The following is a 22,128-nucleotide window of genomic DNA, read 5'->3' as shown; positions in this document are numbered from 1 at the left end:
TGGGTTTCATGGTCATCATTAGGCTCTTAATTCCAGATTTTTATTCAATTTGAACTCCACCAGCTGCCATGGTGGGATGTGAACCTGGGTCACAAGAGACACCCTAGTCTCTGGGATACTATTCTAGTGACAATACCACTATGCCAGCACCTATCCCCTGAACTAACAACACTCTGGAACTGAGCAATAAATAAACATTAGAATAAATGGAAAACACAATCATATGTTGCAACAAATTGAGATGTAAGATGAAATTCATTGGAACTTGAGCTAATGTCAGGGTTTTATCTTTCTTAATGACACATTTGCATGCGAGAGCATTCGACATGGCCCTCTAGAATTCATAGCTTGGCTTAAAATTAAGTGGGCAGCACGGCGGCACAGTGGTTAGCACTGCTGCCTCACAGCAATCCGGGTTTGATTCCGGCCTCAGGTGACTGACTGTCTATGTGGAGTTTGCACATTCTCCCCGTGTCTGCGTGGATTTCCTCCGAGTGCTCAGGTTTCCTCCCACAGTCCAAAGATGTGCAGGTTTGATGAATTGGCCATGCTAGATTGCCCCTTAGTGTCCCAAGGTGCGTAGGTTAGGGGAATTAGTGGGGTAAATGTGTGGGGTTACGGGAATAGGGCAGGGGTTGGGCCTGGGTGGTATGCTCTGTCAGGGAGTCGGTGTGGACCCGATGGGCTGAATGGCCTACTTCTGCACTGACGGGATTCTGATTCTATGAAAGTGGTTAAGGCACCTGCTGAAATAGATGATAGAGGATTTTCTGGTGAATCTTTTCAACATTCAGATCCATTACCCCATGATGTGATATGCAAGTTCATTCAGATGCAAAAGACATGAAGCTGTGAGACAAATATACTTCAAAGAGAGAGTGTTGAAGTAATAAAAACCCAAAGCAATTATAAAACTCACAAGGAAATTATTCAGGTTACTTACACTAGAACATTTTCTGTGTTCTGAAATGGCTCCTTGTGCCTATGTGAGAAGCTCGATATGTTTTATATTTATCATTTACGGGGTGTGGGTTTCATTGGCTAAACCTGCATTTATTGCCCATCCCTAATTGCACTTAAGAAGGTGAGCCATTTTCTTGAAACATTCTGAGCGGGATTTTCCAGCTCGCCCCAAAACCGGAAAATCCCGCCCGAGGTCAACAGACATTTGTGTGGTCCGCACTCCCCCATCACCCCCCCCCCCCACCCCCCCACCCCCACCCCAGCCCGCTACGATTCCTGTGACAGGTGGGATGGGAAAATTCCCTCCTCCATGTTTTATAGGATTACCTATTGGGAAATGGGTGTTCCAGGATTTTGACCCAACGACAGTAAAGGAATGGTGAGATGGTTCCAAGCCAAGATGGCGAATGGCTTGGATCTGTTGGCCCTGGGATTGCCTAGCTCTGTATATCATAAACTGCTTCCATTGTTTTACATGCAAGTAGCCCTATATTGTAGCTTCACCAGGTTGACACCTCATTTTTAGGTAGGCCTGGTGTTGCTCCTGGCATGCCCTCCTGCACTCTATGTTAAATCAGTGTTGATCCTCTGGCTGGTGGTAATGGTAGATGAGGATATGCCAGGCCATGAGCTAGAGATTGTGGTTGTGTACAATTCTGCCCACAGCACCTCATGGATGCCAAGCTTTGAACCGCAAGCCCTGTTCAAATCTATTGCATTTAGCACAGTGGTAGTGCCACACAACACCATGGCTGGTATCCTCAATGTGAAGATGGGACTTTGTCTACACAAAGACTGTGCGGTGGTCACTCCAAACAATACTGTCACGGACAGATGCATCTGCATCAGAGCCACTCTTTGCGATGGGCATTGATGTTCTTTCATCTGCATTACATTCTGTGCCCTTACCTCAGTGCCTCTTCCAAGTGATGTTCAACATGGAGGAGCACTGATTCATCAGCTGAGGGATGGTGGTTGGTGATAATCAGTAGGCAGTTTCCTTGCACAATTTTGACCTAATGCCATGAGACTTCATGGGGCCTGGAGTCAATGGTGAGGACTCCCAGGGCAACTTCTGACTGTATACCACTGTGCTGCCAACTCTGATGGGTCTACTACCAAGTGGACAGGACATAACCAGGGATGGCGATGGTGGTGTTTAGGATATTGTCTGTGAGGCATGGTTCTGTGAATATGGCTATGTCTGGCTGTTACTTGACCAGTCTGTGGGACAGTTCTTTTGGCACGCGATTTTGGCACAAGCCCCCATGTTATTAAGGAGGGCTTTGCAGGATTGACAAGGCTAGGTTTGTGTTTGTCAATTCCTGGTTGGTGGTCTGTGTGGTTTCAATCCTTTTAGACTCCATAGCAGTTTGATACAACTGAATGGCTGCTAGGCCATTTCAGAGAGCAAATAAGAGTCAATCACATTGCTGCGAGTCTGGAGTTACATATAGGCTGGACCAAGTAAGATTTCCTTCCCTAAAGAGCATTAGTGAAACAAATAAGTTTGTTGAGACAATCAACAATGTTTCATGGTCACCATTACAGAGACTAGCATTAAATTCTATAATCGTTAAATGAATGGTGGGATTTGCACTCATATGCCAGGGGCCTGGTCCAGTGACATTATCACTACAGCACTGCCTTCCCTGTAGAAGATTTACTAAACTAATACCAGGAACCAGAGGGTTGTCTTCTGAGGGAAGGTTGGAGAGCTTAGATTTGTATCCACTAGAGTTTAGAAGAATAAGCGCCGACTTGATTGAGATTGTTAGATGTACGAGGCAAGTGTTTTACACAGAGGCTGGTGTTTGCCTGGACCTCTCTGCCGGGGGAGGTAGTGGAAGCAGATACGATAGTGGCTTTTAAGGGGCGTCTTGACAAATACATGAATAGGGTGGGAATAGAGGGATACGGTCCCCGGAAGTGGGTTTTAGTTCAGTCAGGCAGCATGGTTGGTGCAGGCTTGGAGGGCCGAAGGGCCTGTTCCTGTGCTGTAATTTTCTTTGTTCTTTGTTCTTTGAGATCTTTAAGATCCTGAGGGATATTGACAGTGTGGATGTGGAAAGAATATTTCCTCCTGTTGGAAAATTTAGAATAATAAGAGTTTTAACCACACCAGGTTAAAGACCAACAGGTTTATTTGGTAGCAAATACCATTAGCTTTCGGAGCGCTGCTCCTTCGTCAGATGGAGTGGAAATCTGCTCTCAAACAGGGCACAGAGACACATAATCAAGTTACAGAATACTGATTAGAATGCGAATCTCTACAGCCAGCCAGGTCTTAAAGATACAGACAATGTGAGTGGAGGGAGCATTAAGCACAGGTTAAAGAGTGGAAAATTTAGAAACAGGAGGTCACTGATCAAAAATGTGGGGTCGCTCATTTAAGACAGAGATGAGGAGAAATGTTTTCTCTCAGCGGGACATGAGTCTCTGGAACCCTCTTCCTGAAAAGATGATGGAAGCAGAGTCTTTGAATATTTTTAAGGCAGATGTGGAGATATTCGTGACTGACAAAGGCGTGAAAGGTTATCGATAGGCGGAAATATGGAGTTGAAGTTACAGTCATATCAGCCATGATTTTATTGCATGGTGGAACAGGCTCAAAGGGCTGAATGGTCTACTCCTGCTCCTAATTTGTATGCTTGTACATATGTTCATATGCATGTTCATATGTATGTTCGTATATCATATGAGTGTTGGAGATTCAAGGAAAGAGCAGCCACCAGTTCGTAACATGTGTCCATGTGTAGACAGGATCATACAAAGCCTGCAAGGATTTATATTAGTAGGCTCTGTTTCTCCAAAGAGAAATTATCAAGAAAAATCTACGCAAATATCAATTTTAAGAATTAAGTGAAAGCAACTACAATTCTACTGTTCTTTTTATATCGAGCAGTGGAACATGAGAAAGCATATTTCTGAAGCAACTTTGAAAGGAAAAACGTGTATGCCGTATACTAGATGACCTCTTGTAACTGCAATCAATAAATACAGCCAGCTGCTGAGCACAGATGGGAATAACTCTGAATGGGTCTTCACATTGTGTAATGCACTCTGAGCATTTACAGCAGCTACATATCTTTTATTTATGTTGATACTCAGAACACTAAAACAAGCCTTGTCGCAGTGAAAAGAAACAGTTGTGGGATAGGCACTGCCATTATATCAGCTGGGGAAATGTTCTGAATAAGAGTCTGTAACGTATTGTAAACCAATGCATCTCTGTGTAATGTATCACGTAATGACAGCATCAGAGGCATTTTTGGGATATTCCCTCTTTTCCAATCCTGGATAGTAAACAAGCAACACCTAATAGAGCTCCACTAACTGGTTAAATAGCCCACTTTGTGGCAACCTTTGCACTCTTTTAACTTTGCTGTTAAAGTGAGCTGGCCACTTTGATTTACAACCAAGTCACTTAACTATCTCTAGGTGGGCGGCACGGTGGCATAGTGGTTAGCAGGGAGCCGGGTTCAATTCCAGCCTCGAGTCACTGTGCGTGTGGAGTTTGCACGTTCTTCCTCGTGTCTGCGTGGGTTTCCTCCGGGTGCTCCGGTTTCCTCCCGCCGTCCAAAGGTGTGCGGGTTAGGTTGATTGGCCATGCTAAATTCTCCCTCAGTGTCAGGGAGATTAGTGGGATAAATACATCAGGTTACGGGGATAGGGCCTGGGTGGGAGTGTTGTTGGTGCAGACGCGATGGGCTGAATGGCCTTCTACTGCACTGTAGGGATTCTATGACTCTACACATATATATGTGTATGGTATATAGACGTGTTTATATGTGCATGTATTTGTTTGATTCTGACTTTGAGAGCCTGACTGTGTGGATTTTATTTAAAAGCACTTCATTTTGCAATGTGATGCATCGTTCATGTTCTTTGGCATCACAGCAAGGAATTTGCAGTTGTCGTTTGCAATATACCCAACCAGATTTTCTGTTGACAGCCTTGCCTCCTTAAGATGTCTAGGGCTTTGAGTTTCTTATAGTTAGCACTTTGAAGTAAGGAAGATCTCTGTGTCGACAAATCTCAGTTACTTTAATATAAATGACAGTAAGTCTAGCCACTTACAAAGCTGCTTGTAAGTTTGTCCTCCTTGCTCCCTGATGTCTGTCACTGGGAAAGAATTGAGAACAAAACCCATGTAGATGTCATGAAAAGGCTACAGTAATTTCAACTTCTAAATAAATATTATTAAACAGCATAATGCATAAACTTTGGAGTTTTATTTACGGTCATTTTCAGGGGAACTCAATAGCCCAGATTTTGATGTTAGCAGCAGAGCAAGAATCCTGGGTTCAATTCTGGTCTTGGGTCACTGTCCGTGTGGAGTTTGCACATAGAATCATAGAATAGAATCATAGAATCCCTACAGTACAGAAGGAGGCCATTCGGCCCATTGAGCCAGCACCCACAACAATCCCATCCAGGCCCTATTCCTATAACCCCACAAATTAACTCTGCTAATCCCCCTGACACGAAGGGGCAATTTAGCATGGCCAATCAACCTAACCCGCACATCTTTGGATTTTGGAAGGAAACCGGAGCACCTGAAGGAAACCCGTGCAGACACGGGGAGAACGTGCAAACTCCACACAGACAGTCACTCAAGCCGGGAACCGAATTGGGTCCCTGGTGCTGTGAGGAAGCAGTGCTGACCACTGTGCCACCGTACCATCCCATGTCTGCGTGGGTTTCCTCCAGGTGCTCCGGTTTCTATTTACGGTCCAAAGATGTGTGGGTGAGGTGGATTGGTCATGTTAAATTGCCCCTTTGTGTCAGGGGGATTAGCACCGTTAATTTGTGGGGTTATGGGGATAGGACCTGGGTGGGATTGTTGTCGATGCAGGCTCGATGGTCTGTATGGCCGCCTTCTGCACTGTAGGGATCCTATGATTCTGCGATTCTATGAATACTCAAAATTGACCTACAGAGAGCCTTATTGAGAGATCTAGCAATCTCTGTGGCAAGAACTTTAACTTGATTTGCAATTGATTGTAGTGTCGTTTTATGGGGATTGCCAATATGGATCTGTCATTATGTCATCAAGCTGTCTCAGCAGCCTATCATATTAAGGAATTCTCACAGACAGTCATCCAGGAATTGAAAAGCAGTAATATTCGAATCATTGCTCTTTTAGACAAAAATAAAGATTGGGACATAACATATGGGTCTAACGAAGAAGCTAAAATATTAGGAAGAAACATTAAATTTGAAAAAATTATTTTAAATATCTGGTAATTAATTACAATGGAAATATTTAATGACATTCTGTGTATTTTACAGGCTGGTTCAGCTGTTTGGCAATAGTTAATAGTCTGTTAAAAATCCAATTATACCTCATTCAAGTTTATTGATTCATTAGTGTCACAAGTAGGCTTGCATTAACACTGCAATGAAGTTACTGTGAAAATCCCCGAGTCGTCACACTTCGGGTACACTGAGGGAGAATTTAGCACGACCAATGCACCTAGCCAGCTCGTCTTTTGGACTGTGGGAGGAAACCGGAGCACCTGGAGGAAACCCACGCAGACATGGGGAGAACGTGCAAACTTCACACGGAGAGTGATCCAAGCCGGGAATCGAAGCCGGGTCCCTGGTGCTGTGAGGCAGCAGTGTTAACCACTGTGCCACCCAAGGCTGCAATCCTCCGTGAGGCTTCTCCTAGCATTACGTAACTGAAAACAAAAATAGATATTCTCACTAATTGCTGGCTCTGGGAAGGATCCATACTGCCGTGAATGATAGACCTTCAGGACTTCTATATTAAACTGCAGTTGTGCTTAATCGTGATGTTGTGGTCAGATTCAGAGAGATAATGACTACAAATGCTGACAATTTGCTGTAAAACCCCCCCTCAAATTATGAACTAATGTAAATTACTGTTTTAAAGAGATTGGTTATTTAGCAAAGGTAACACGACTGGCAATTGCTAGGTAGAGAGCAACATTTAAGTGCAGATTGGAATTCTGCAGAAATATTTAAATTTAAATATGTTTATTGAAGCAGAGTTATTTAGTAACACTAAGTGCTATGCCAGAGCTATTTGATGGGGTAAGAACTAGGTGAATTATCTTATTCTTGTCTTTGGTATGTAACACATAACCTCAACAATGTGGCAAACTGTCTTTTAAATATTACAGCTAAGTCGTTGTTCTCAAAGGAATTTATCATTTGTTTTATGTTTAGGACAGATAATGCCTTTCTTTAAGCTTAAAAGAAATTGCAATTGAAATATAACTGGTAGTCATGGTATCACAGTAGTTAGCACTGCTGCCTCACAGCGGCAGGGACCTGAGTTCGATCGTCGGCTTGAGCCACTGTGTATGCGGAGTCTGCACGTTCTCCCCGTGCCTGTGTGGGTTTCCTCCAGGTGCTCCGGTTTCCTCCCACAGTCCAAAAGACGTGCTAACCACTGTGCCACCATGTCACTAATGCCAAAGTTTCATTAAAAGTAGAAAGCATAAAAAGCAGAAAATATTGTCTGACATTTTGTGGTAAGTTCAGTCTCATGATACTGTGCCTTTAAGAAATTAATTTTTTAGCATGTTTCTTGTAAGAGTATGTTTAAAATTCATCTCTGTTTATGTGGTGCCAATTTGTCTGGGCCACAGGCAGCTCAAATGTTGAGAATGTAGGTTAATGACTGACTTTAGCTAGTGGTGTGTTTGACTAGACGCATTTGTGTTTACCTTGGTTTCCCTTGGGGTTTCAGAGGAGGGTTTTGATTAGCCTGATTGACAGGGATGGAGTTGTGTGCTGGTGGGAGGAGCTAAGCTTGTAGTTATCATTCATAGTTCTTTTTTAAAAGCAGCCAGTTACTGCCTCGCCCTGAAGGAAGCAAGAGGTGTCTTTCTGTCTCTCTCTCTCTCTGGAGGCTGCTGTTTAGGGTTGTCACTAGACAGGTGTCTCTGTCTCTCTCTCTCTCTCTCTGGTATTCAAAAAGCTCTGGGACTGTTAACAATTACAAGCACGTAAGCCTATGTGTTGCTAACTGACTTTGAAGAGAGCTTTTAAGTTTGTAAGAGGAATATTGTTTGAATTGGAACTAATAGTGAGAGGTTAGCAGTTAAAAACCATATCTGATCATGTTTAAGTATTGTTCATCAAATGTTAAGCTGATTCATTTGTTATAGTAAGCTGTGTTAAATAAAGTTCATTTTGATTAATACTTCCCAATGTGTTAGTAGAATCATGTCTGGAGTAAAACATCATATCCTTATATTAATGCCAAAATAACAAATAGTTGCGGTTTAGTCTGATTTCATAATATATCTTGGGGTTTCTGATCTCGTACCCCAACACACGGCAAATTTGTTCAGTGCTGATGCATACATTACGATCTGGAAAGTTTATGTTCCAATGACAGGATCACAGTCATTTCAAATGCACCAAGCCAGCAGAAATAAAACATTTAAAATGAAAGACATACTTAAATATTATCTTTTCTTTTACAGCAGATTATCACAAAGGCCAGATTTTCTAATCAGCCAGGACTAAAGCAAATAAAAGAGTTGAATGAAGGGTTGACAGGTAGATAAGGTAACAATATCCCACGAACAGTTGCCCTCATTATGTCCAAGACAAAATGTCTGCACAACCATCACGATCCTTGCTCACAGCGGAAAGGTCATACAGAGCCAAGCAATGAATCACACAGCATGCATGATGCTGCAATGGATGTCGATGGGGAACAATCTTAACCCTCTTTATCCAGAGCACGTGCTTTGTTGAAGATTGCTGCTTGAGGCCTGATGCAAATTGATGCCGTGATTTTCAAATCTCCCATCAAATGGCAATTGCGTTTCACTAATTACAATGAAAGTGGCCATTAACGATATGAATGGGTTCTAATGATGTCTTGAGAAATATGTATCCTGACAAGCATATTGTGAAAGCACTCGTGTCAACCAGGCAAGTGCAATTCCACTCACTTGATTATGTTTGACCATGTTTTCAGGATTTGCTGCAAACTCTAATTAGGCAGCTTCATGATCTCACCATTTTCAATAGGCATGGGGGGGAAATGGCCTTTTTAAGAAAGCCATTCAAATTACATCGTGACAGAGGTTAACAGCATTGATTTTAACACAAAATGTCACAATAAATACTTGCTTGGTTCAGCTGGGAAAACAAGGCTTCAGAAAAGGAAAGAAGGACAAAGGGTCCATCAATTCAATTATTATAAAGATCAAACTGTTTTTCCCTGCTCTTCGATGAAGCAACAATAACAGAAAATTCACCACAAAATCATTACTTTGCATCTGAATTATTTGAAACAAATCGATCAAGCAAGACTGAATTAAAGTCTGTTGAAATTTTTTCCTATTAGTTGCTGTAGATTTATATTTGTCTCTGTCACTCTTTCACGCCCTCATCCTTTTGTATTTTGTATTTTGGTATCACCAATCTAATTAATTTTTAAAGAGCATTAGAACATTAGGGAATGAGGTATCGCAAACAGAGGCCATTCAGCCCACTGCATTTGTGTTGGCTCATTGAAAGAGCAACCCAGTAAACTCCATTCTCCTGGTCTTTCCAAGTAGCCTTCTAGCCCTCTCCCCATAAATTTCCTTTAGAAAGTGCTATATATTTAAGTAGTTGCATGATTGCTTTAAGAGCTGCTTACATGGTTTGACGGGGTGCCATTGGGGTGTTTCACAGGTTTCTGTCTTAGTTGCATTTTTTATTCTGTGCAGTGAACATCTCTTTCAATAAACCTGTTGTTTGTTACTTTGAATCTAAGTGTGCAAACCACATCTTTTTCTTTTTGTTTAAAACCCATAACCTCTAGTTAGGACATTACAGAAAGTTATCGTTGCATTAGTCTTCATCCCCTTCTGCAGATAGTGCATTCCAGGACATGGGCGGCACGGTAGCACAGTGGTTAGCACTGCTGCTTCACAGGTCCAGGGACCTGGGTTCGATTCCCGGCTTAGGTCACTGTCTGTGTGGAGTTTGCACATTCTCCTCGTGTCTGCATGGGTTTCCTCCGGGTGCTCCGGTTTCCTCCCACATTCCAAAGATGTGCGGGTTATGTTGATTGGCCATGCTTAAATTTCCCCTTAGTGTCCTGAGATGTGTAGGTTAGAGGGATTAGTGGGTAAAATATGTAGGGATATGGGGGTAGGGCCTGGGTGGGATTGTGGTCGGTGCAGACTCGATGGGCCGAATGGCCTCTTTCTGTACTGTAGGGTTTCTATGATTTCTATGACATAACAAGACACTTGCTGGGATTCTCTCTTCTCCCCGCAGCGTTTTTCTCATCAGTAGGAGGTGGCAATTTTCCATTAGCTCCACCCCACGCCACTGGGAAACATGCGGCAGGGGTGTGCCAATGGTGTGACCAGATGATGCCGTCTCCATGAAGAGTTGGAAGATTGTGCCCACTGTTTAAAAACAAAGATCCTCCTGTTGCTTCTGGAACTTTCCCCAATTACTTTAAATCTGTATCTTTTTACTAACAACAGTTCTTCCACTGCAGACAGTTTTGCCTCATTTTATCTATGAAAACCCTTCATGATTTTGAACATCTACAAAGAACAAAGAAAATTACAGCACAGGAACAGGCCCTTCGGCCCTCCAAGCCTGCACCGACCATGCTGCCTGACTTAACTAAAACCCCCTACGCTTCCGGGGACCATATCCCTCTATTCCCATCTCATTCATGTACTTGTCAAGACGCCCCTTTAAAGTCACTACCGTATCTGCTTCCCCTACCTCCCCCGGCAACGAGTTCCAGGCATCCACCACTCTCTGTGTAAAACGTCTGCCTCGTACATCTCTTTTAAAACTTGCCCCTCGCACCTTAAACCTATGCCCCCTAGTAATTGCCTCCTAGTAATCTCTACTGAATCTCTCCTTACCGTCTAAGGAGAACAACCTCAACTGTTCTAACCTCTTCACATAATGAAAGTCCTCATCCCTCTTATCATTCCAGTAATTCTCTTCCACATTGTTTCAAGCCTTTACATTCTTTCTGCAGTGGAGTGCCCTGAGTTGGGCACAGCTGGGGTCTAACCAGTTTCTTATAAAGGTTTGACATATCTATCTTGCCTTTGTACTCTCTATGTCTCTGTTTATAAAGTTGTAACGATGACCGAAAGTTGTGACTAAGTGAGATCTACCTATAACTTCACCAGCTAACAAAATACATAGTGAACTGTTTAAAGATGATCTGTTTTTTTTATTTAAGAAAAGATACTGACCAAAGATGGCTACCACCAGTCATCTGATTGTAAGTTCACCACTTTCCAGAATGTTCCTATATGGTTTGCACTGCAGATCTGCCCTGACATGTCGCATGGAATTTAATACCTGGGGCTGTCAAGGTACAATTAGAAGAGGGATTCTTGAAAAGAAGGCATTAAAAATGTAGAGTGCCGAATTGTAATCAACAGTAAAGGCAATGGGAAGTGCTAACCAATCAGTGCTAGATCCTAGCAGGCACACAAAATCCCCTATGCAGGACAAAATAGCCCCTTCTCCTCATGGTTTCTACGATCTGGAAATGTGTCAAAAATTTCTGAGATGAAAGGTCATAAAGGTGTTTACTTGTCCTACAACAAAGACTGCAAGACATCTTAATTGAATTGCTGTTATGGAATATACAGACAGGAGATTTAAGAACAGGTTTTGCCAAACCAGACATGAAGAGAAGTCATTGAAGTCATCTGAAAAAAGCTGCTGAAAGAAGCAGTAAGGAATCTCTCTCTCTCTAAAGCCACGATTGTCTCCAGCGAAGTGGTTAAAGGATTTTAAAGAAAACTGGCTTATTTCAAACAGCCACATTGTTCAACAATCCGTGCCTCAAGGACAAACAAAGGATGTGATCATATATTCTTTTAACTTTTATTTGGATTCAAACTTTTCTTGCTTCTGAGAAGTGTGTGCGTGTGTGCATGTATGCACATGTATGTGCACACATGTGTGTGTGTACATGTGTGTTCATTTGTGTGTGCATGCGCCTCTTTTTAGTAACTTATAAACTTTCTCTTTCTTTGAATCAAGACAACCTGACTTGATTGGCTCCTTTTACTTGAAAAATAAATACATTTTGATTGGAAAAGGTAAATGAAATTTTAAAAACTCTAATTGCGATGGACGGAGGAGGTTGAATAAAGAAGATTAATTCACTCATCCTTGCCCAGTTATGATAAAGTCAAGAATTCCATGTTCCTGTTTTACAGCCTTCCCACTTCTCTTGCCATCTTTAGAGAGTTCTGTTGGTGCACATCAAAAATGTCTGGCCAATGACTTCTTGTTTACGGAGGGTGATAGCCCCAACCCTATTTTTGTCGATAATGTTTCCACACACATTTGCCTCATTTAGTATGTGTTTTAGATGAAGTTGAAGAAGTGATTTGCCAAATAGTTTTTACAAAGACAGAACCCTTTAAAAATCAACGTAGGAAGATTTCCTCTGTTCACAACAAAGGCCCCACATTTGAGCTGTCAGCACAATTGGAACCGAGGCTGGTGGAGGTTAGCCCAGGAAGAGTGGCTCACCATGTCTTGTGATGTTGTCACTTTAAGGAAACTTGTCCCATGGAGCCTGAAGAACACCTCAGGAGCTTCTTCAACACCTTGCTTCAGGAGATGAAGCGAAAGAGGGTAGTTGAGTCTGGAAGGTATGGCCAGCTGTCTATTAATGCAGTGGTTAAAGCTGCCAGGATACAGGCCACAGTGTGAATGAAGCCTTCCAGATCTGGATACATAAACATTTTATAATTTTTGATCACAGAGGTTAGCACTAATTTCTTTCTATCCGATTCTATCAATGGAACAGAGGAATTAGGAGCAGAAGTCGGCAAATTCAGCCCTTCGAGTCTGCTCCGCTATTCAATCAGATCATGGCCGATCTCTTCCTGGTCTCAAATCCACCTCCTGTTCCCCATATCCCTTTAACCTGTTTTTAAAATCAGAAATATATCTATCTCCTTCTTGAAACCATTTAATAATTCAGACTCCACCGCGCTATGGGGCAGCGAATTCCACAAATTCACCACCCTCTGTGAGAAGTAGTTCTTCCTCATCCCAGTTTTAAATCTATCACCTCGTGACCTATAAATTAACTTTATATCTGTGACCTCTCGTTCTAGATTGCTCCATAAGAAGAATCATTTGGTCTTCGTTGACCTTAGCAATCCCTTTTAGTATCTAATATACCTCGATCAGATCCCCCCTCATCCTTCTAAACTCCAGCGAGTCCAAGGCCCAAACTGTGTAATCTCTCCTCACACGCCAACCCTTTCATCCCCGGAATCAATTTGGTGAACCTCCTCAGAACTGCCTCCAATGCCGCCATTCCTACCATTCTGCAGTCTGCTTGCCATCCAGCTCCACTGTTCGAGTTACCCAGTGCGGAACAGAAGGTGGGAAGTTTGGAGAGCACCGCACTCGGAATCATTGCCGTAGCATTTCACGAGCGTCAGCAGTATCTCAGGTGGCCTCATGACTTCATTGTAGGCGCTTTCTATCGCTGTGCTGCGGTTTTTGATTGGGGCCAGATGCCCTGGTTTGCAAGAGATGCTCCGGTCTTTCAGCAGGCATCTGTTCCATTCTGGGGCCCTTAGAATAACTGAATCAGCATGGAATGCTGCTTAATAAATGCATTGGCAGTGGTGGCTGGATAATGAGCTTTAACATGCCAGATGACATTCTTGTGGTCATAAATCACCAGTATCTATGGACTGGAATCCCTGCGCACAAAAGCAAGAGATCCCAATATAGATTCTGAATGCTTTTTTTGCCAATCAAAGAGATAATCATTTACCCCGATAAAAAATAAATAACTTGCTTCACCTTTCATGACCACAGGATGTGCCAAGATGCTTTACAGTCGATGAAGCATTTTTGAGATGTGGTCACCATCATAATGCAAAACACACGGCAACCAAGCTCACGCAAACGGCACCGTGATCTTGACCAGATCACATGTTTTCATTTTCTTGATCTGCTTTGATTTGTTATTATCACATGTGTCGGAATACAGTGAAAGGTATTGTTTCTTGCACGCTATACAGATAAAGCATGCCATTCAGAGTACATAGGGGAAGGGAAGGAGAGGGTGCAGGATGTAGTGTTACAGTCATAGCTAGGGTGTAGTTAGAGTAAAGTTTTAAGAGCATAGAATGAGAGTCAAAGATGGAATTAGGGACAGCACAGTGGCACAGTGGTTAGCACTGCTGCCTCACAGTGCCAGGGACTCGGGTTCGATTCCAACCTCAGGTCACTGCCTGTGTGGAGTTTGCACATTCTCCCCGTGTCTGCGTGGGTTTCCCCCGGGTGCTCCGGTTTCCACCCACAGTCCAAAGATGTGCGGGTTAGGTGGATTGGCCAGGCTAAATTGACCCTAGTGTCAGGAGGATTAGCAGGGTAAATATGTTGGGTTACGGGAATAAGGCCTGCGTGGGATTGCGGTCAGTGCAAACTTGATGGGCTGAATGGCCTTCTTCTGCCCTGTTGGGATTCTATGATTCTAGAAGGTATGCTGGGGATAGCTCGCAAGAAGTCATCACACTCCGGCACCATCTTGAATCAGAATGATGACCATCTTGAATCAGAATGATGTTGGTTGAGGGACACTAGGAAAAACATCCCTTCCTCCAGCCCCATTTCCTCAGTAAAAAGATGCCATGGGATCTTTTACAGGATCCTGTGGTCATAAATCACCAGTATCTATTGACTGGAATCCCTGCGCACGAAAGCAAGAGATCCCAATCTAGATTCTGAATGCTTTTTTTGCCAATCAAAGAGATAATCATTTACCCCGAGAGAGAGAGCCACCATTGACCTGAAATATTAACTCTCTTTCCCTCTACAGGTGCTGCCAGACCTGCTGCATATTTCCAGCATTTTCTGTTTTTATATCAGAACAGAATGAGCCTACATCTCAACCAAAACAAAAAGGCACCTCTGACAGTGCAGCAACCCCTCAGTACTGTGCCAGAGTGCCACCCGAGACTTCTCAGCTCAAGTCTCCAGCGTGGGATCTCAACCTGACTCTAACGCAGCCAAGAATGCTCCCAACTGATCCATGGCTGTGAACTCCCTTTGCTTTCTTTCCCCCAGCCATCCTTCCATTCAGGGAAAGGATATTGTGACGATACTGTACCTTTAAGAAATATAATTATATCGGGCGGGATTCTCCGGCCACGCTCGCCTGAAAACCGAAGATTCCCGCCCGAATTCAATGGACATTTACATGGTCAGCACCCGCCCGCTAAAATTCCAGTGGCGAGCAGGATGGGAGAATTCCGGCTACCATCTTTCTTATCAGGGGTATGTTTAAAATTTAGCTCTGTTTTGCACGGTGCCGATTTGTCTGCACCAGGCCGCTCACATGCTGAGAATGCAGGCTAATGATTGATTTTGGCTCGGGATGTGTTTGTTTTAACCTGTTTTTGTTGTTGATTTTGATTTTGCCCCTGGGGTTTCAGAGTAGGGTTTTGATTAGGTTGATTGACAGAGGCAGAGTCATCTGGGTGGAGTTAAGCCTGCAGGGAAAATGCACAGTTATCTTTTATTTTTAAATAAGTCCGTTTCTGCCTGGTCCTCAAAGAAGCAAGAAGTGTTTTTCTCTCTTTCTCTCTGGAGGCTGCTGCTTGGGGCTGTCAGAAGACAGATGTCTCTCTCTCTCTCTTTCACCAGAGGATTTCAAAAGGCTCTAGGACTTCTAACAAGTACAAACAGTACAAGACTGTTAAACAAGTACGAGTATAAGCCTGTGTGTCGCTAACTGATTTTGAAGAGGAGTTTAAGTCTATAAGAGGAATATTGCTTGAAATCAAATTAATAGATAGATCATAGAATCATAGAATCCCTGTAGGGCAGAAGGAGGTCATTTGGTCCATTGAATCTGCACCAACCACAGTCCCACCCAGGCCCTATGCCTGCAACCCCATATATTTACTCTGTTAATCCCCCTGACACTAAGAGGCAATTTAGCACGGCCAATCAACCTAGCCCGCACATCTTTGGATTGTGGGAGGAAACCGGAGCACCCGGAGGAAACCCACGCAGACTCGGGGAGAATGTGCAGACTCCACACAGACAGTGACCCAAGCCAGGAATCGAACCCAAGTCCCTGGTGCTGTGAGGCAGCAGTGCTAACCACTGTGCCACCCAGAGATTGGTAGTTAAGAATTTTATCTTGTCTTGCTTAAGTATTTCAGTTGGTAAAAGTTAACCTAATTCATTCAGTATAGTTAAATAAAGTTTGTTTTGATAAAAGCTGCCCCCTAGTGTGTCAATAGACACCTGCAGTGAAACACCTTGTCCTCACATTAATGCCAACATAGAAAAACTTTTGGGGTCTAGTTGAGCTTTGTAACATACTTTGGGGTTAATACTCTGGTACCTTAACAATATACAATTCATAGACATTGTATTGAAGAGATAGCAACAACAGAAGTGAAGGTGCTTATTTCAAGTTTAGAGTTCTGCCTTCTCTCGATTCTGCTCACTCCATTTGTGGTTTGTGGTCCAAATGTCTCACATTTAAATTGTGTCAATTAGAAGAGGCAGCAGGTAGCCAAACATAAGTAGCCCCAACAAAGGGGAGGCAATGGCCTAGTGGTATTATTGCTAGACTGTCAATCCAGAAACTCAGCTAATGTTCTGGGGACCCAGGTTCGAATCCTGCCACGGCAGATGGTGGAATTTGAATTCAATAAAAAATATCTGGAATTAAGAATCTACTGATGACCATGAAACCATTGTCAATTGTCAGAAAAACCCATCTGGTTCATTCATGTCCTTTAGGGAAGGAAATCAGTCATCCTTACCCAGTCTGGCCTACATGTGACTCCAGAGCCACAGCAATGTAGAAACATAGAAACCCTACAGTGCAGAAGGAGGCCATTCGGCCCATCGAGTCTGCACCGACCACAATCCCACCCAGGCCCTACCCCCACATATTTTACCCGCTAATCCCTCTAACCCACGCATCTCAGGACTCTAAGGGACAATTTTTAACCTGGCCAATCAATCTAACCTGCACATCTTTGGACTGTGGGAGGAAACCGGAGCACCCGGAGGAAACCCACGCAGACACGAGGAGAATGTGCAAACTCCACACAGACAGTGACCCGAGCCGGGAATCGAACCCGGGACCCTGGAGCTGTGAAGCAGCAGTGCTAACCACTGTGCTACCGTGCCGCCCAATATTAATGTGTGCCCAGGTGTGGAAAGCATTCACAAATCGGCCACTCGGGCCACCCCGCTGATATCCCACTGCCCCATTACTGGTCAATGCCGGCTCCAGAATAAAGATTCCGCCGAGGTTTGAACTCGGATCACTGGATTCAGAGTCCAGAGTGCTAACCATTACACCACGGAACCACTCTCAACTGTTGACTCTCAACTGTCCTCGGGCAAGTAGGGATGGACAATGAATGCTGGCCAGCCAGCGATGCCCATGTCCCATGAATGAATAAAAAAAAAGCAATACCTCAGCTGCAGAGAACAAATCATGACTAAAATTCCATGCAGCAAACCATGCTTAATAGTAATGAACTACCAGTCAACCCCAGACCTGCACTCTCAAACATTCTGACTAATCCACACTGTGTAAGAACAATGGCAGATGTTAAGATGGTTGGCACGAACATTTACTGGTATTCTTGAATTCAAAGTCTTCCTGAATATTTCTCATTCATTGTCGGTTGTTCTGAGAGGAACAGTTGGTGAGGTGCAGAGTATGTAAAAAGATAACAGCAGAGAAGATCTTTATGATGTTCAGTGTTTCTAAAAAATGGAAGAAAAAATAGACGCATTCAAAGAAATGATCAGAACAATACATTGTATAATCGTTGATTGCCTTATGTGTGTACATGAACTGACTAGTGTCCGATTGAATCAGCAAAATATTGTGATGATACTGTGCCTTTAAGAAATGTATTTTAGCCATGTTCTTCTGCAGGATCTGTTGTTGCAGTTTTTTATGCATTCTGAGCCGTCCTGTCTACCAGTATCCTGTATCGTTGCTGCAACAATATATGTGCAGTGGACCCTATTTGTCAGTCTCCCCGTTTGCTAGCCAGCTTGATTGCTGGCCAGCCCAGATCCCCCACAGTGCTGCCCCTCCAGCCCCGTGCCACAGACTGATAGCGGGCCCCGCAACAATCCCCGGGCCAGCCCCGACCCCCATCCCATCCTGGAGCACCCCGATGTCCAGTCCACCCCACCAGCAGTGGCGACCCCTCCATCCCCCCCACCACAGCAGACCCCCCCCCCACTGCTGACCCCTCCCTGGCAGACCAATTCCACCCCCCCACCCCTAGAGAGAGACCCCCCTGCAGACCACCAGCCCTCAGCCCGCCCCAATCGCTGGCTTCCCAGACTGATTCCCATGCAGAGTGGCAGCTGGACCCCCCAACCCCACCAATCGCCCCCTCGGCCCTGCCCACAATAGGCCCCACCCCCTTGGCACTGCCCCATGCCCGATGGGCAGTGCCAAGGTCCCTATGCCCAGGGGGCACCACTTCTTGCTGCCTGACCCCCTGGGGAGCCCTTTTTGCCCCCCCTTTCACTCCGACGGGGTCTCACGTTATTTCCCTGAATGTGGGGAGCTACTCTAAACCCCGTCGGAGTGAAGTACTCCTGGCAGGGTGGGAGATGCTATGGGGCCCAGTGAATTCCGTGCCAGGCCCGATAATGACATTTAAACTACATTTAAAATATATTTAAAACAAATTAAAATCACTTATCTCTCTTCCCGCCGGTTTCCAGCGGGGTCCCGACTGCGTCTGTTCTCTGGCTCTGGGAGACGCGCATATGTCAGGAACGTGTGCGCAAATCCCGCAAAATGGCCGACACACGATTCTCCCCACCCAATCCGCCGGAGAATTTGCGGGTCGCGATGGGAGAATCGCCCCCCATGTTTTCAGACATGGTTAGGTGACTGGATATGCTAAATTATCCCTCACTGGACCCGAACAGGCGCTGGAGTGTGGTGACTAGGGGATTTTCACAGTAACTTCATTGCGGTGTTAATGTAAGCCTACTTGTGACACTGGTAAAATTTTTTAAAACTTCGATTTCCTCTTGGTAGGCCTATGAAAAACTATATTTACAACCTTCAAATTTGAAACATAACCTGGAACTGGCGTCCCGCTCTCCCCTCAGTAGTAAATACCACAGCAAAAGAGGTGACATTAATAGTCAAATGGATGACTGACTTATTATATTCTAATTCACTAATACAATTTAGACTGCAGCACTAAATACACCAGTGATGCTCACTTGTTTGAGTGCTAAAAGGGCTGAGATTATTGGTGCATGGAATTAGCACTGATGCAAAGTGCTTTTACAAAATACAACATAACAGAATGAATAACATAAATCATGTTGGCAGACAAAATGCACTCAGCACACTACAGTCGGGAATAACACTTGGCTTGCAATTTTTATCTGGACAGTTTACATGTAAAGCTGTTACATTAGCTTTAACCAGTTAGAATAATATCACAGCAGCTTAAATAGCTTTAGTGTCTAGATTAGCTCAATAAAATTGACAGTCGGTGGTAAGGTGCGTAAGTTAAGGATAATAACTTAGCTAATGCTTAGTCTCTGCTGTTGTCCATCTTGGTAGTAGACTTGCCAAGGCTTCTTCGACAGCACTTTCCAAACCCATGGCATCTACCAGCTACAAAGACAAGGGCAGCAGATGTATGGGGACAAGGTGTCACAAAGGTTAGCATTGCTGCCTCACAGCTCCAGAGATCCCAGGTTCAATCCTGGACTTGGGTGACTGTCTTGGCACACTGTCTGTGTGGAGTTTGCACATTCAAATCAAGTTTATTTATTAGCCACAAGTAAGGCTTACATTAACACTGCAATGAAGTTACTGTGAAATTCCCCTAGTCGCCACACTCCGGCGCTTGTTTGGGTCAATGCATCCAACCAGCATGTCTTTCAGGATGCGGGAGGAAACCGGAGCACCCGGAGGAAACCCACGCAGACACGGGGAGAACGTGCAAATTCCACACAGACAGTGACCCAAGCCGGGAATCGAACCCGGGTCCCTGGCGCTGTGAGGCAGCAGTGCTAACCACTGTGCCACCATGCCGCCCCATATCCCCTTCTGCGTGGGTTTCCTCCAGGTGCTCCAGTTTCCTCCCACAGTCCAAAAATGTGCAGGTTAGGTGGATTGGCCATGCTTAATTTGGCATTGCCCCTTAGTGTCCTAAGGTGGAAATAGTGGGGTAAATCTGTGGCGTTACAGGGATAGGGTGGGGGAGGGAGTTAGGCCTAGGTTAGATGCTCTTTTGGAGAGTTGTGCAGACTCGATGGGCCGAATGGCCTCCTTCTGCACTGCAGGGATTCTATAATTCTCTAACATTGCTGCATGCAGACAAAGTCAGGAGATGGTAGGGAATCACCAACAGTAAATTGCACACATAATCACAGAATCGTCACAGTGCATCTGAAAAGGAAATCTATACAGGGTTACCAGGAGAAGGCTGGGGAACGACATTCAGTTAATTGCTTATTTAAAGAGCCAGGACAGACATGAGGGCCCACCCTGACCTGGAAGTATATCATCATTCCTTCACTGCCGCTGGGTCAAAGTCCTGGAACTCCCTTCCTAACCGCGCCATGGGTGTAACTACACCTCTGGAACTGCCGCGGTTTAAGAAGGCAACTCACCACCATCTTCTCAACTGCAATTAGGGATGGAAAATAAATGCTGGTCTTGCTTTATAAGGGAAGGATGGACCACCCATGTCGAACTAAATAAACTAAAGATAGCTTCAAACTAGGGAAAAAAGCATTTAATTCCACAAAGATGAGTGACGGGTCAGAAGACTGGACAGAGTATAAAGGAGAGCAAATATTGACCAAAAGATTAATAAGAAGGGAGAAACTGAAGTTTGAGAGAAAGCCAGCTGGAAATATAAAAACAGATAGCAAGATTTCCTGCAGGTTTTTAAAAAGTAAAAGAGTAAGTAAAATGAATTTGTCCTCCAGGGAGTGAAAATGGGGAACTAATAATGGAAAAATTCCATCAACATTTATGTGGGTAGCTCTAGACAAATATGAGTTGCTGAGATGGATAGTGGAAACTTTTAAATGAAAAGGATCTAAAGATGGGTCTTGAAGATTTCGAGTGATGGTTCTCTGACTATTTCCTTTGGGAACTTGTTCCGCTGTGGGGCTAAAAGATCGGGAAGAAAGTCTGTTGATGCATTGTCTTGGAAACAAACACTCTTTGTAGTTTGCGTGGGTGGCTACCTCGCGTTTTGTCAGAGGGCACCAGGCAATTGTCTCAGTCTTTTCCCACCAGTCTGTTGCATATCTTCTAGAACATGGTCAGTGTATTTATTTTGCCCCTGCTTTGGTTCAAATAATCTGAATCACAAATGCTGGAGTTTTCACCATGACCAGAGCCAATTCTGTATTTCATCTAATCATAGAATCCCTACAGTGCAGAGGAAGCCATTCGGCCCATCGAGCCTGTACCAACAACTTTAGTGTGGTTGGAGTCACGTGTGGGCCAGGCCGGAGAAGGACAGCAGATTTCCTTCCCTAAGGGAGTGAACCAGATGGACTTTTAGGACAATCGATTCAAAGAACAAAGAACAAAGAACAGTATAGCACAGGACCTGGCCCTTCGGCTCTCCAAGCCTGCGCCGATCACGTTGTCCCATTTAGACCAACCACTTATATCTCTCTATTCACCATTTGTTCATATGCCTATCAAGATAAGTCTTAAATGTGACTAATGTAACTGTATTCATAACTATTACTGCAACTAGCTTTTTAACTCCAGATTTCTTAAGGGGAGGCAATGGCGTAGCAGTATTGTCACTGGACTAATAATCCAGAGACCCAGGGTAATGCTCTGAGTGCCTGGGTTCGAATCCCACCACGGCAGATGGTGAAATTTGAATTCAATAAAAAATTAGAATTAAAAGTCTAATGATGATGATGGAACCATTGTCAATTGTTGTAAAAACCCATTTGGTGGGCGACACGGTGGCACAGTGGTTAGCATTGCAACCTTACAGCGCCAGGGACCCGGATTCGATTCCCGGCTCAGGTCACTGTCTGCATGTTCTCCCTGTGTCTATGTGGGTTTCCTCCAGGTGATCCGGTTTCCTCCCAGAAGACGTGCTGGTTAGGTGCGTTGGCCATGCTAGATTCTCCCTC

General features: G+C 44.2%; 1 non-coding gene across 1 annotated transcript; it reads right to left on the bottom strand.

Annotated features, from left to right (window-relative positions):
* Window positions 1-17,244: 17,244 nt before the first annotated feature.
* Window positions 17,245-17,316, bottom strand: trnaq-cug (transfer RNA glutamine (anticodon CUG)). The gene has a single exon. It is a non-coding gene; the product is annotated as a tRNA-Gln (tRNA).
* Between the last annotated feature and the right edge of the window lie 4,812 nt (window positions 17,317-22,128).

This window comes from Mustelus asterias, chromosome 24, assembly GCF_964213995.1.
Source record: "Mustelus asterias chromosome 24, sMusAst1.hap1.1, whole genome shotgun sequence".
Lineage (NCBI taxonomy): Eukaryota > Metazoa > Chordata > Chondrichthyes > Carcharhiniformes > Triakidae > Mustelus > Mustelus asterias.
The sequence above is the reverse complement of the archived record's forward strand: the minus strand, read 5'-3'. Positions and strand labels throughout refer to the sequence as shown.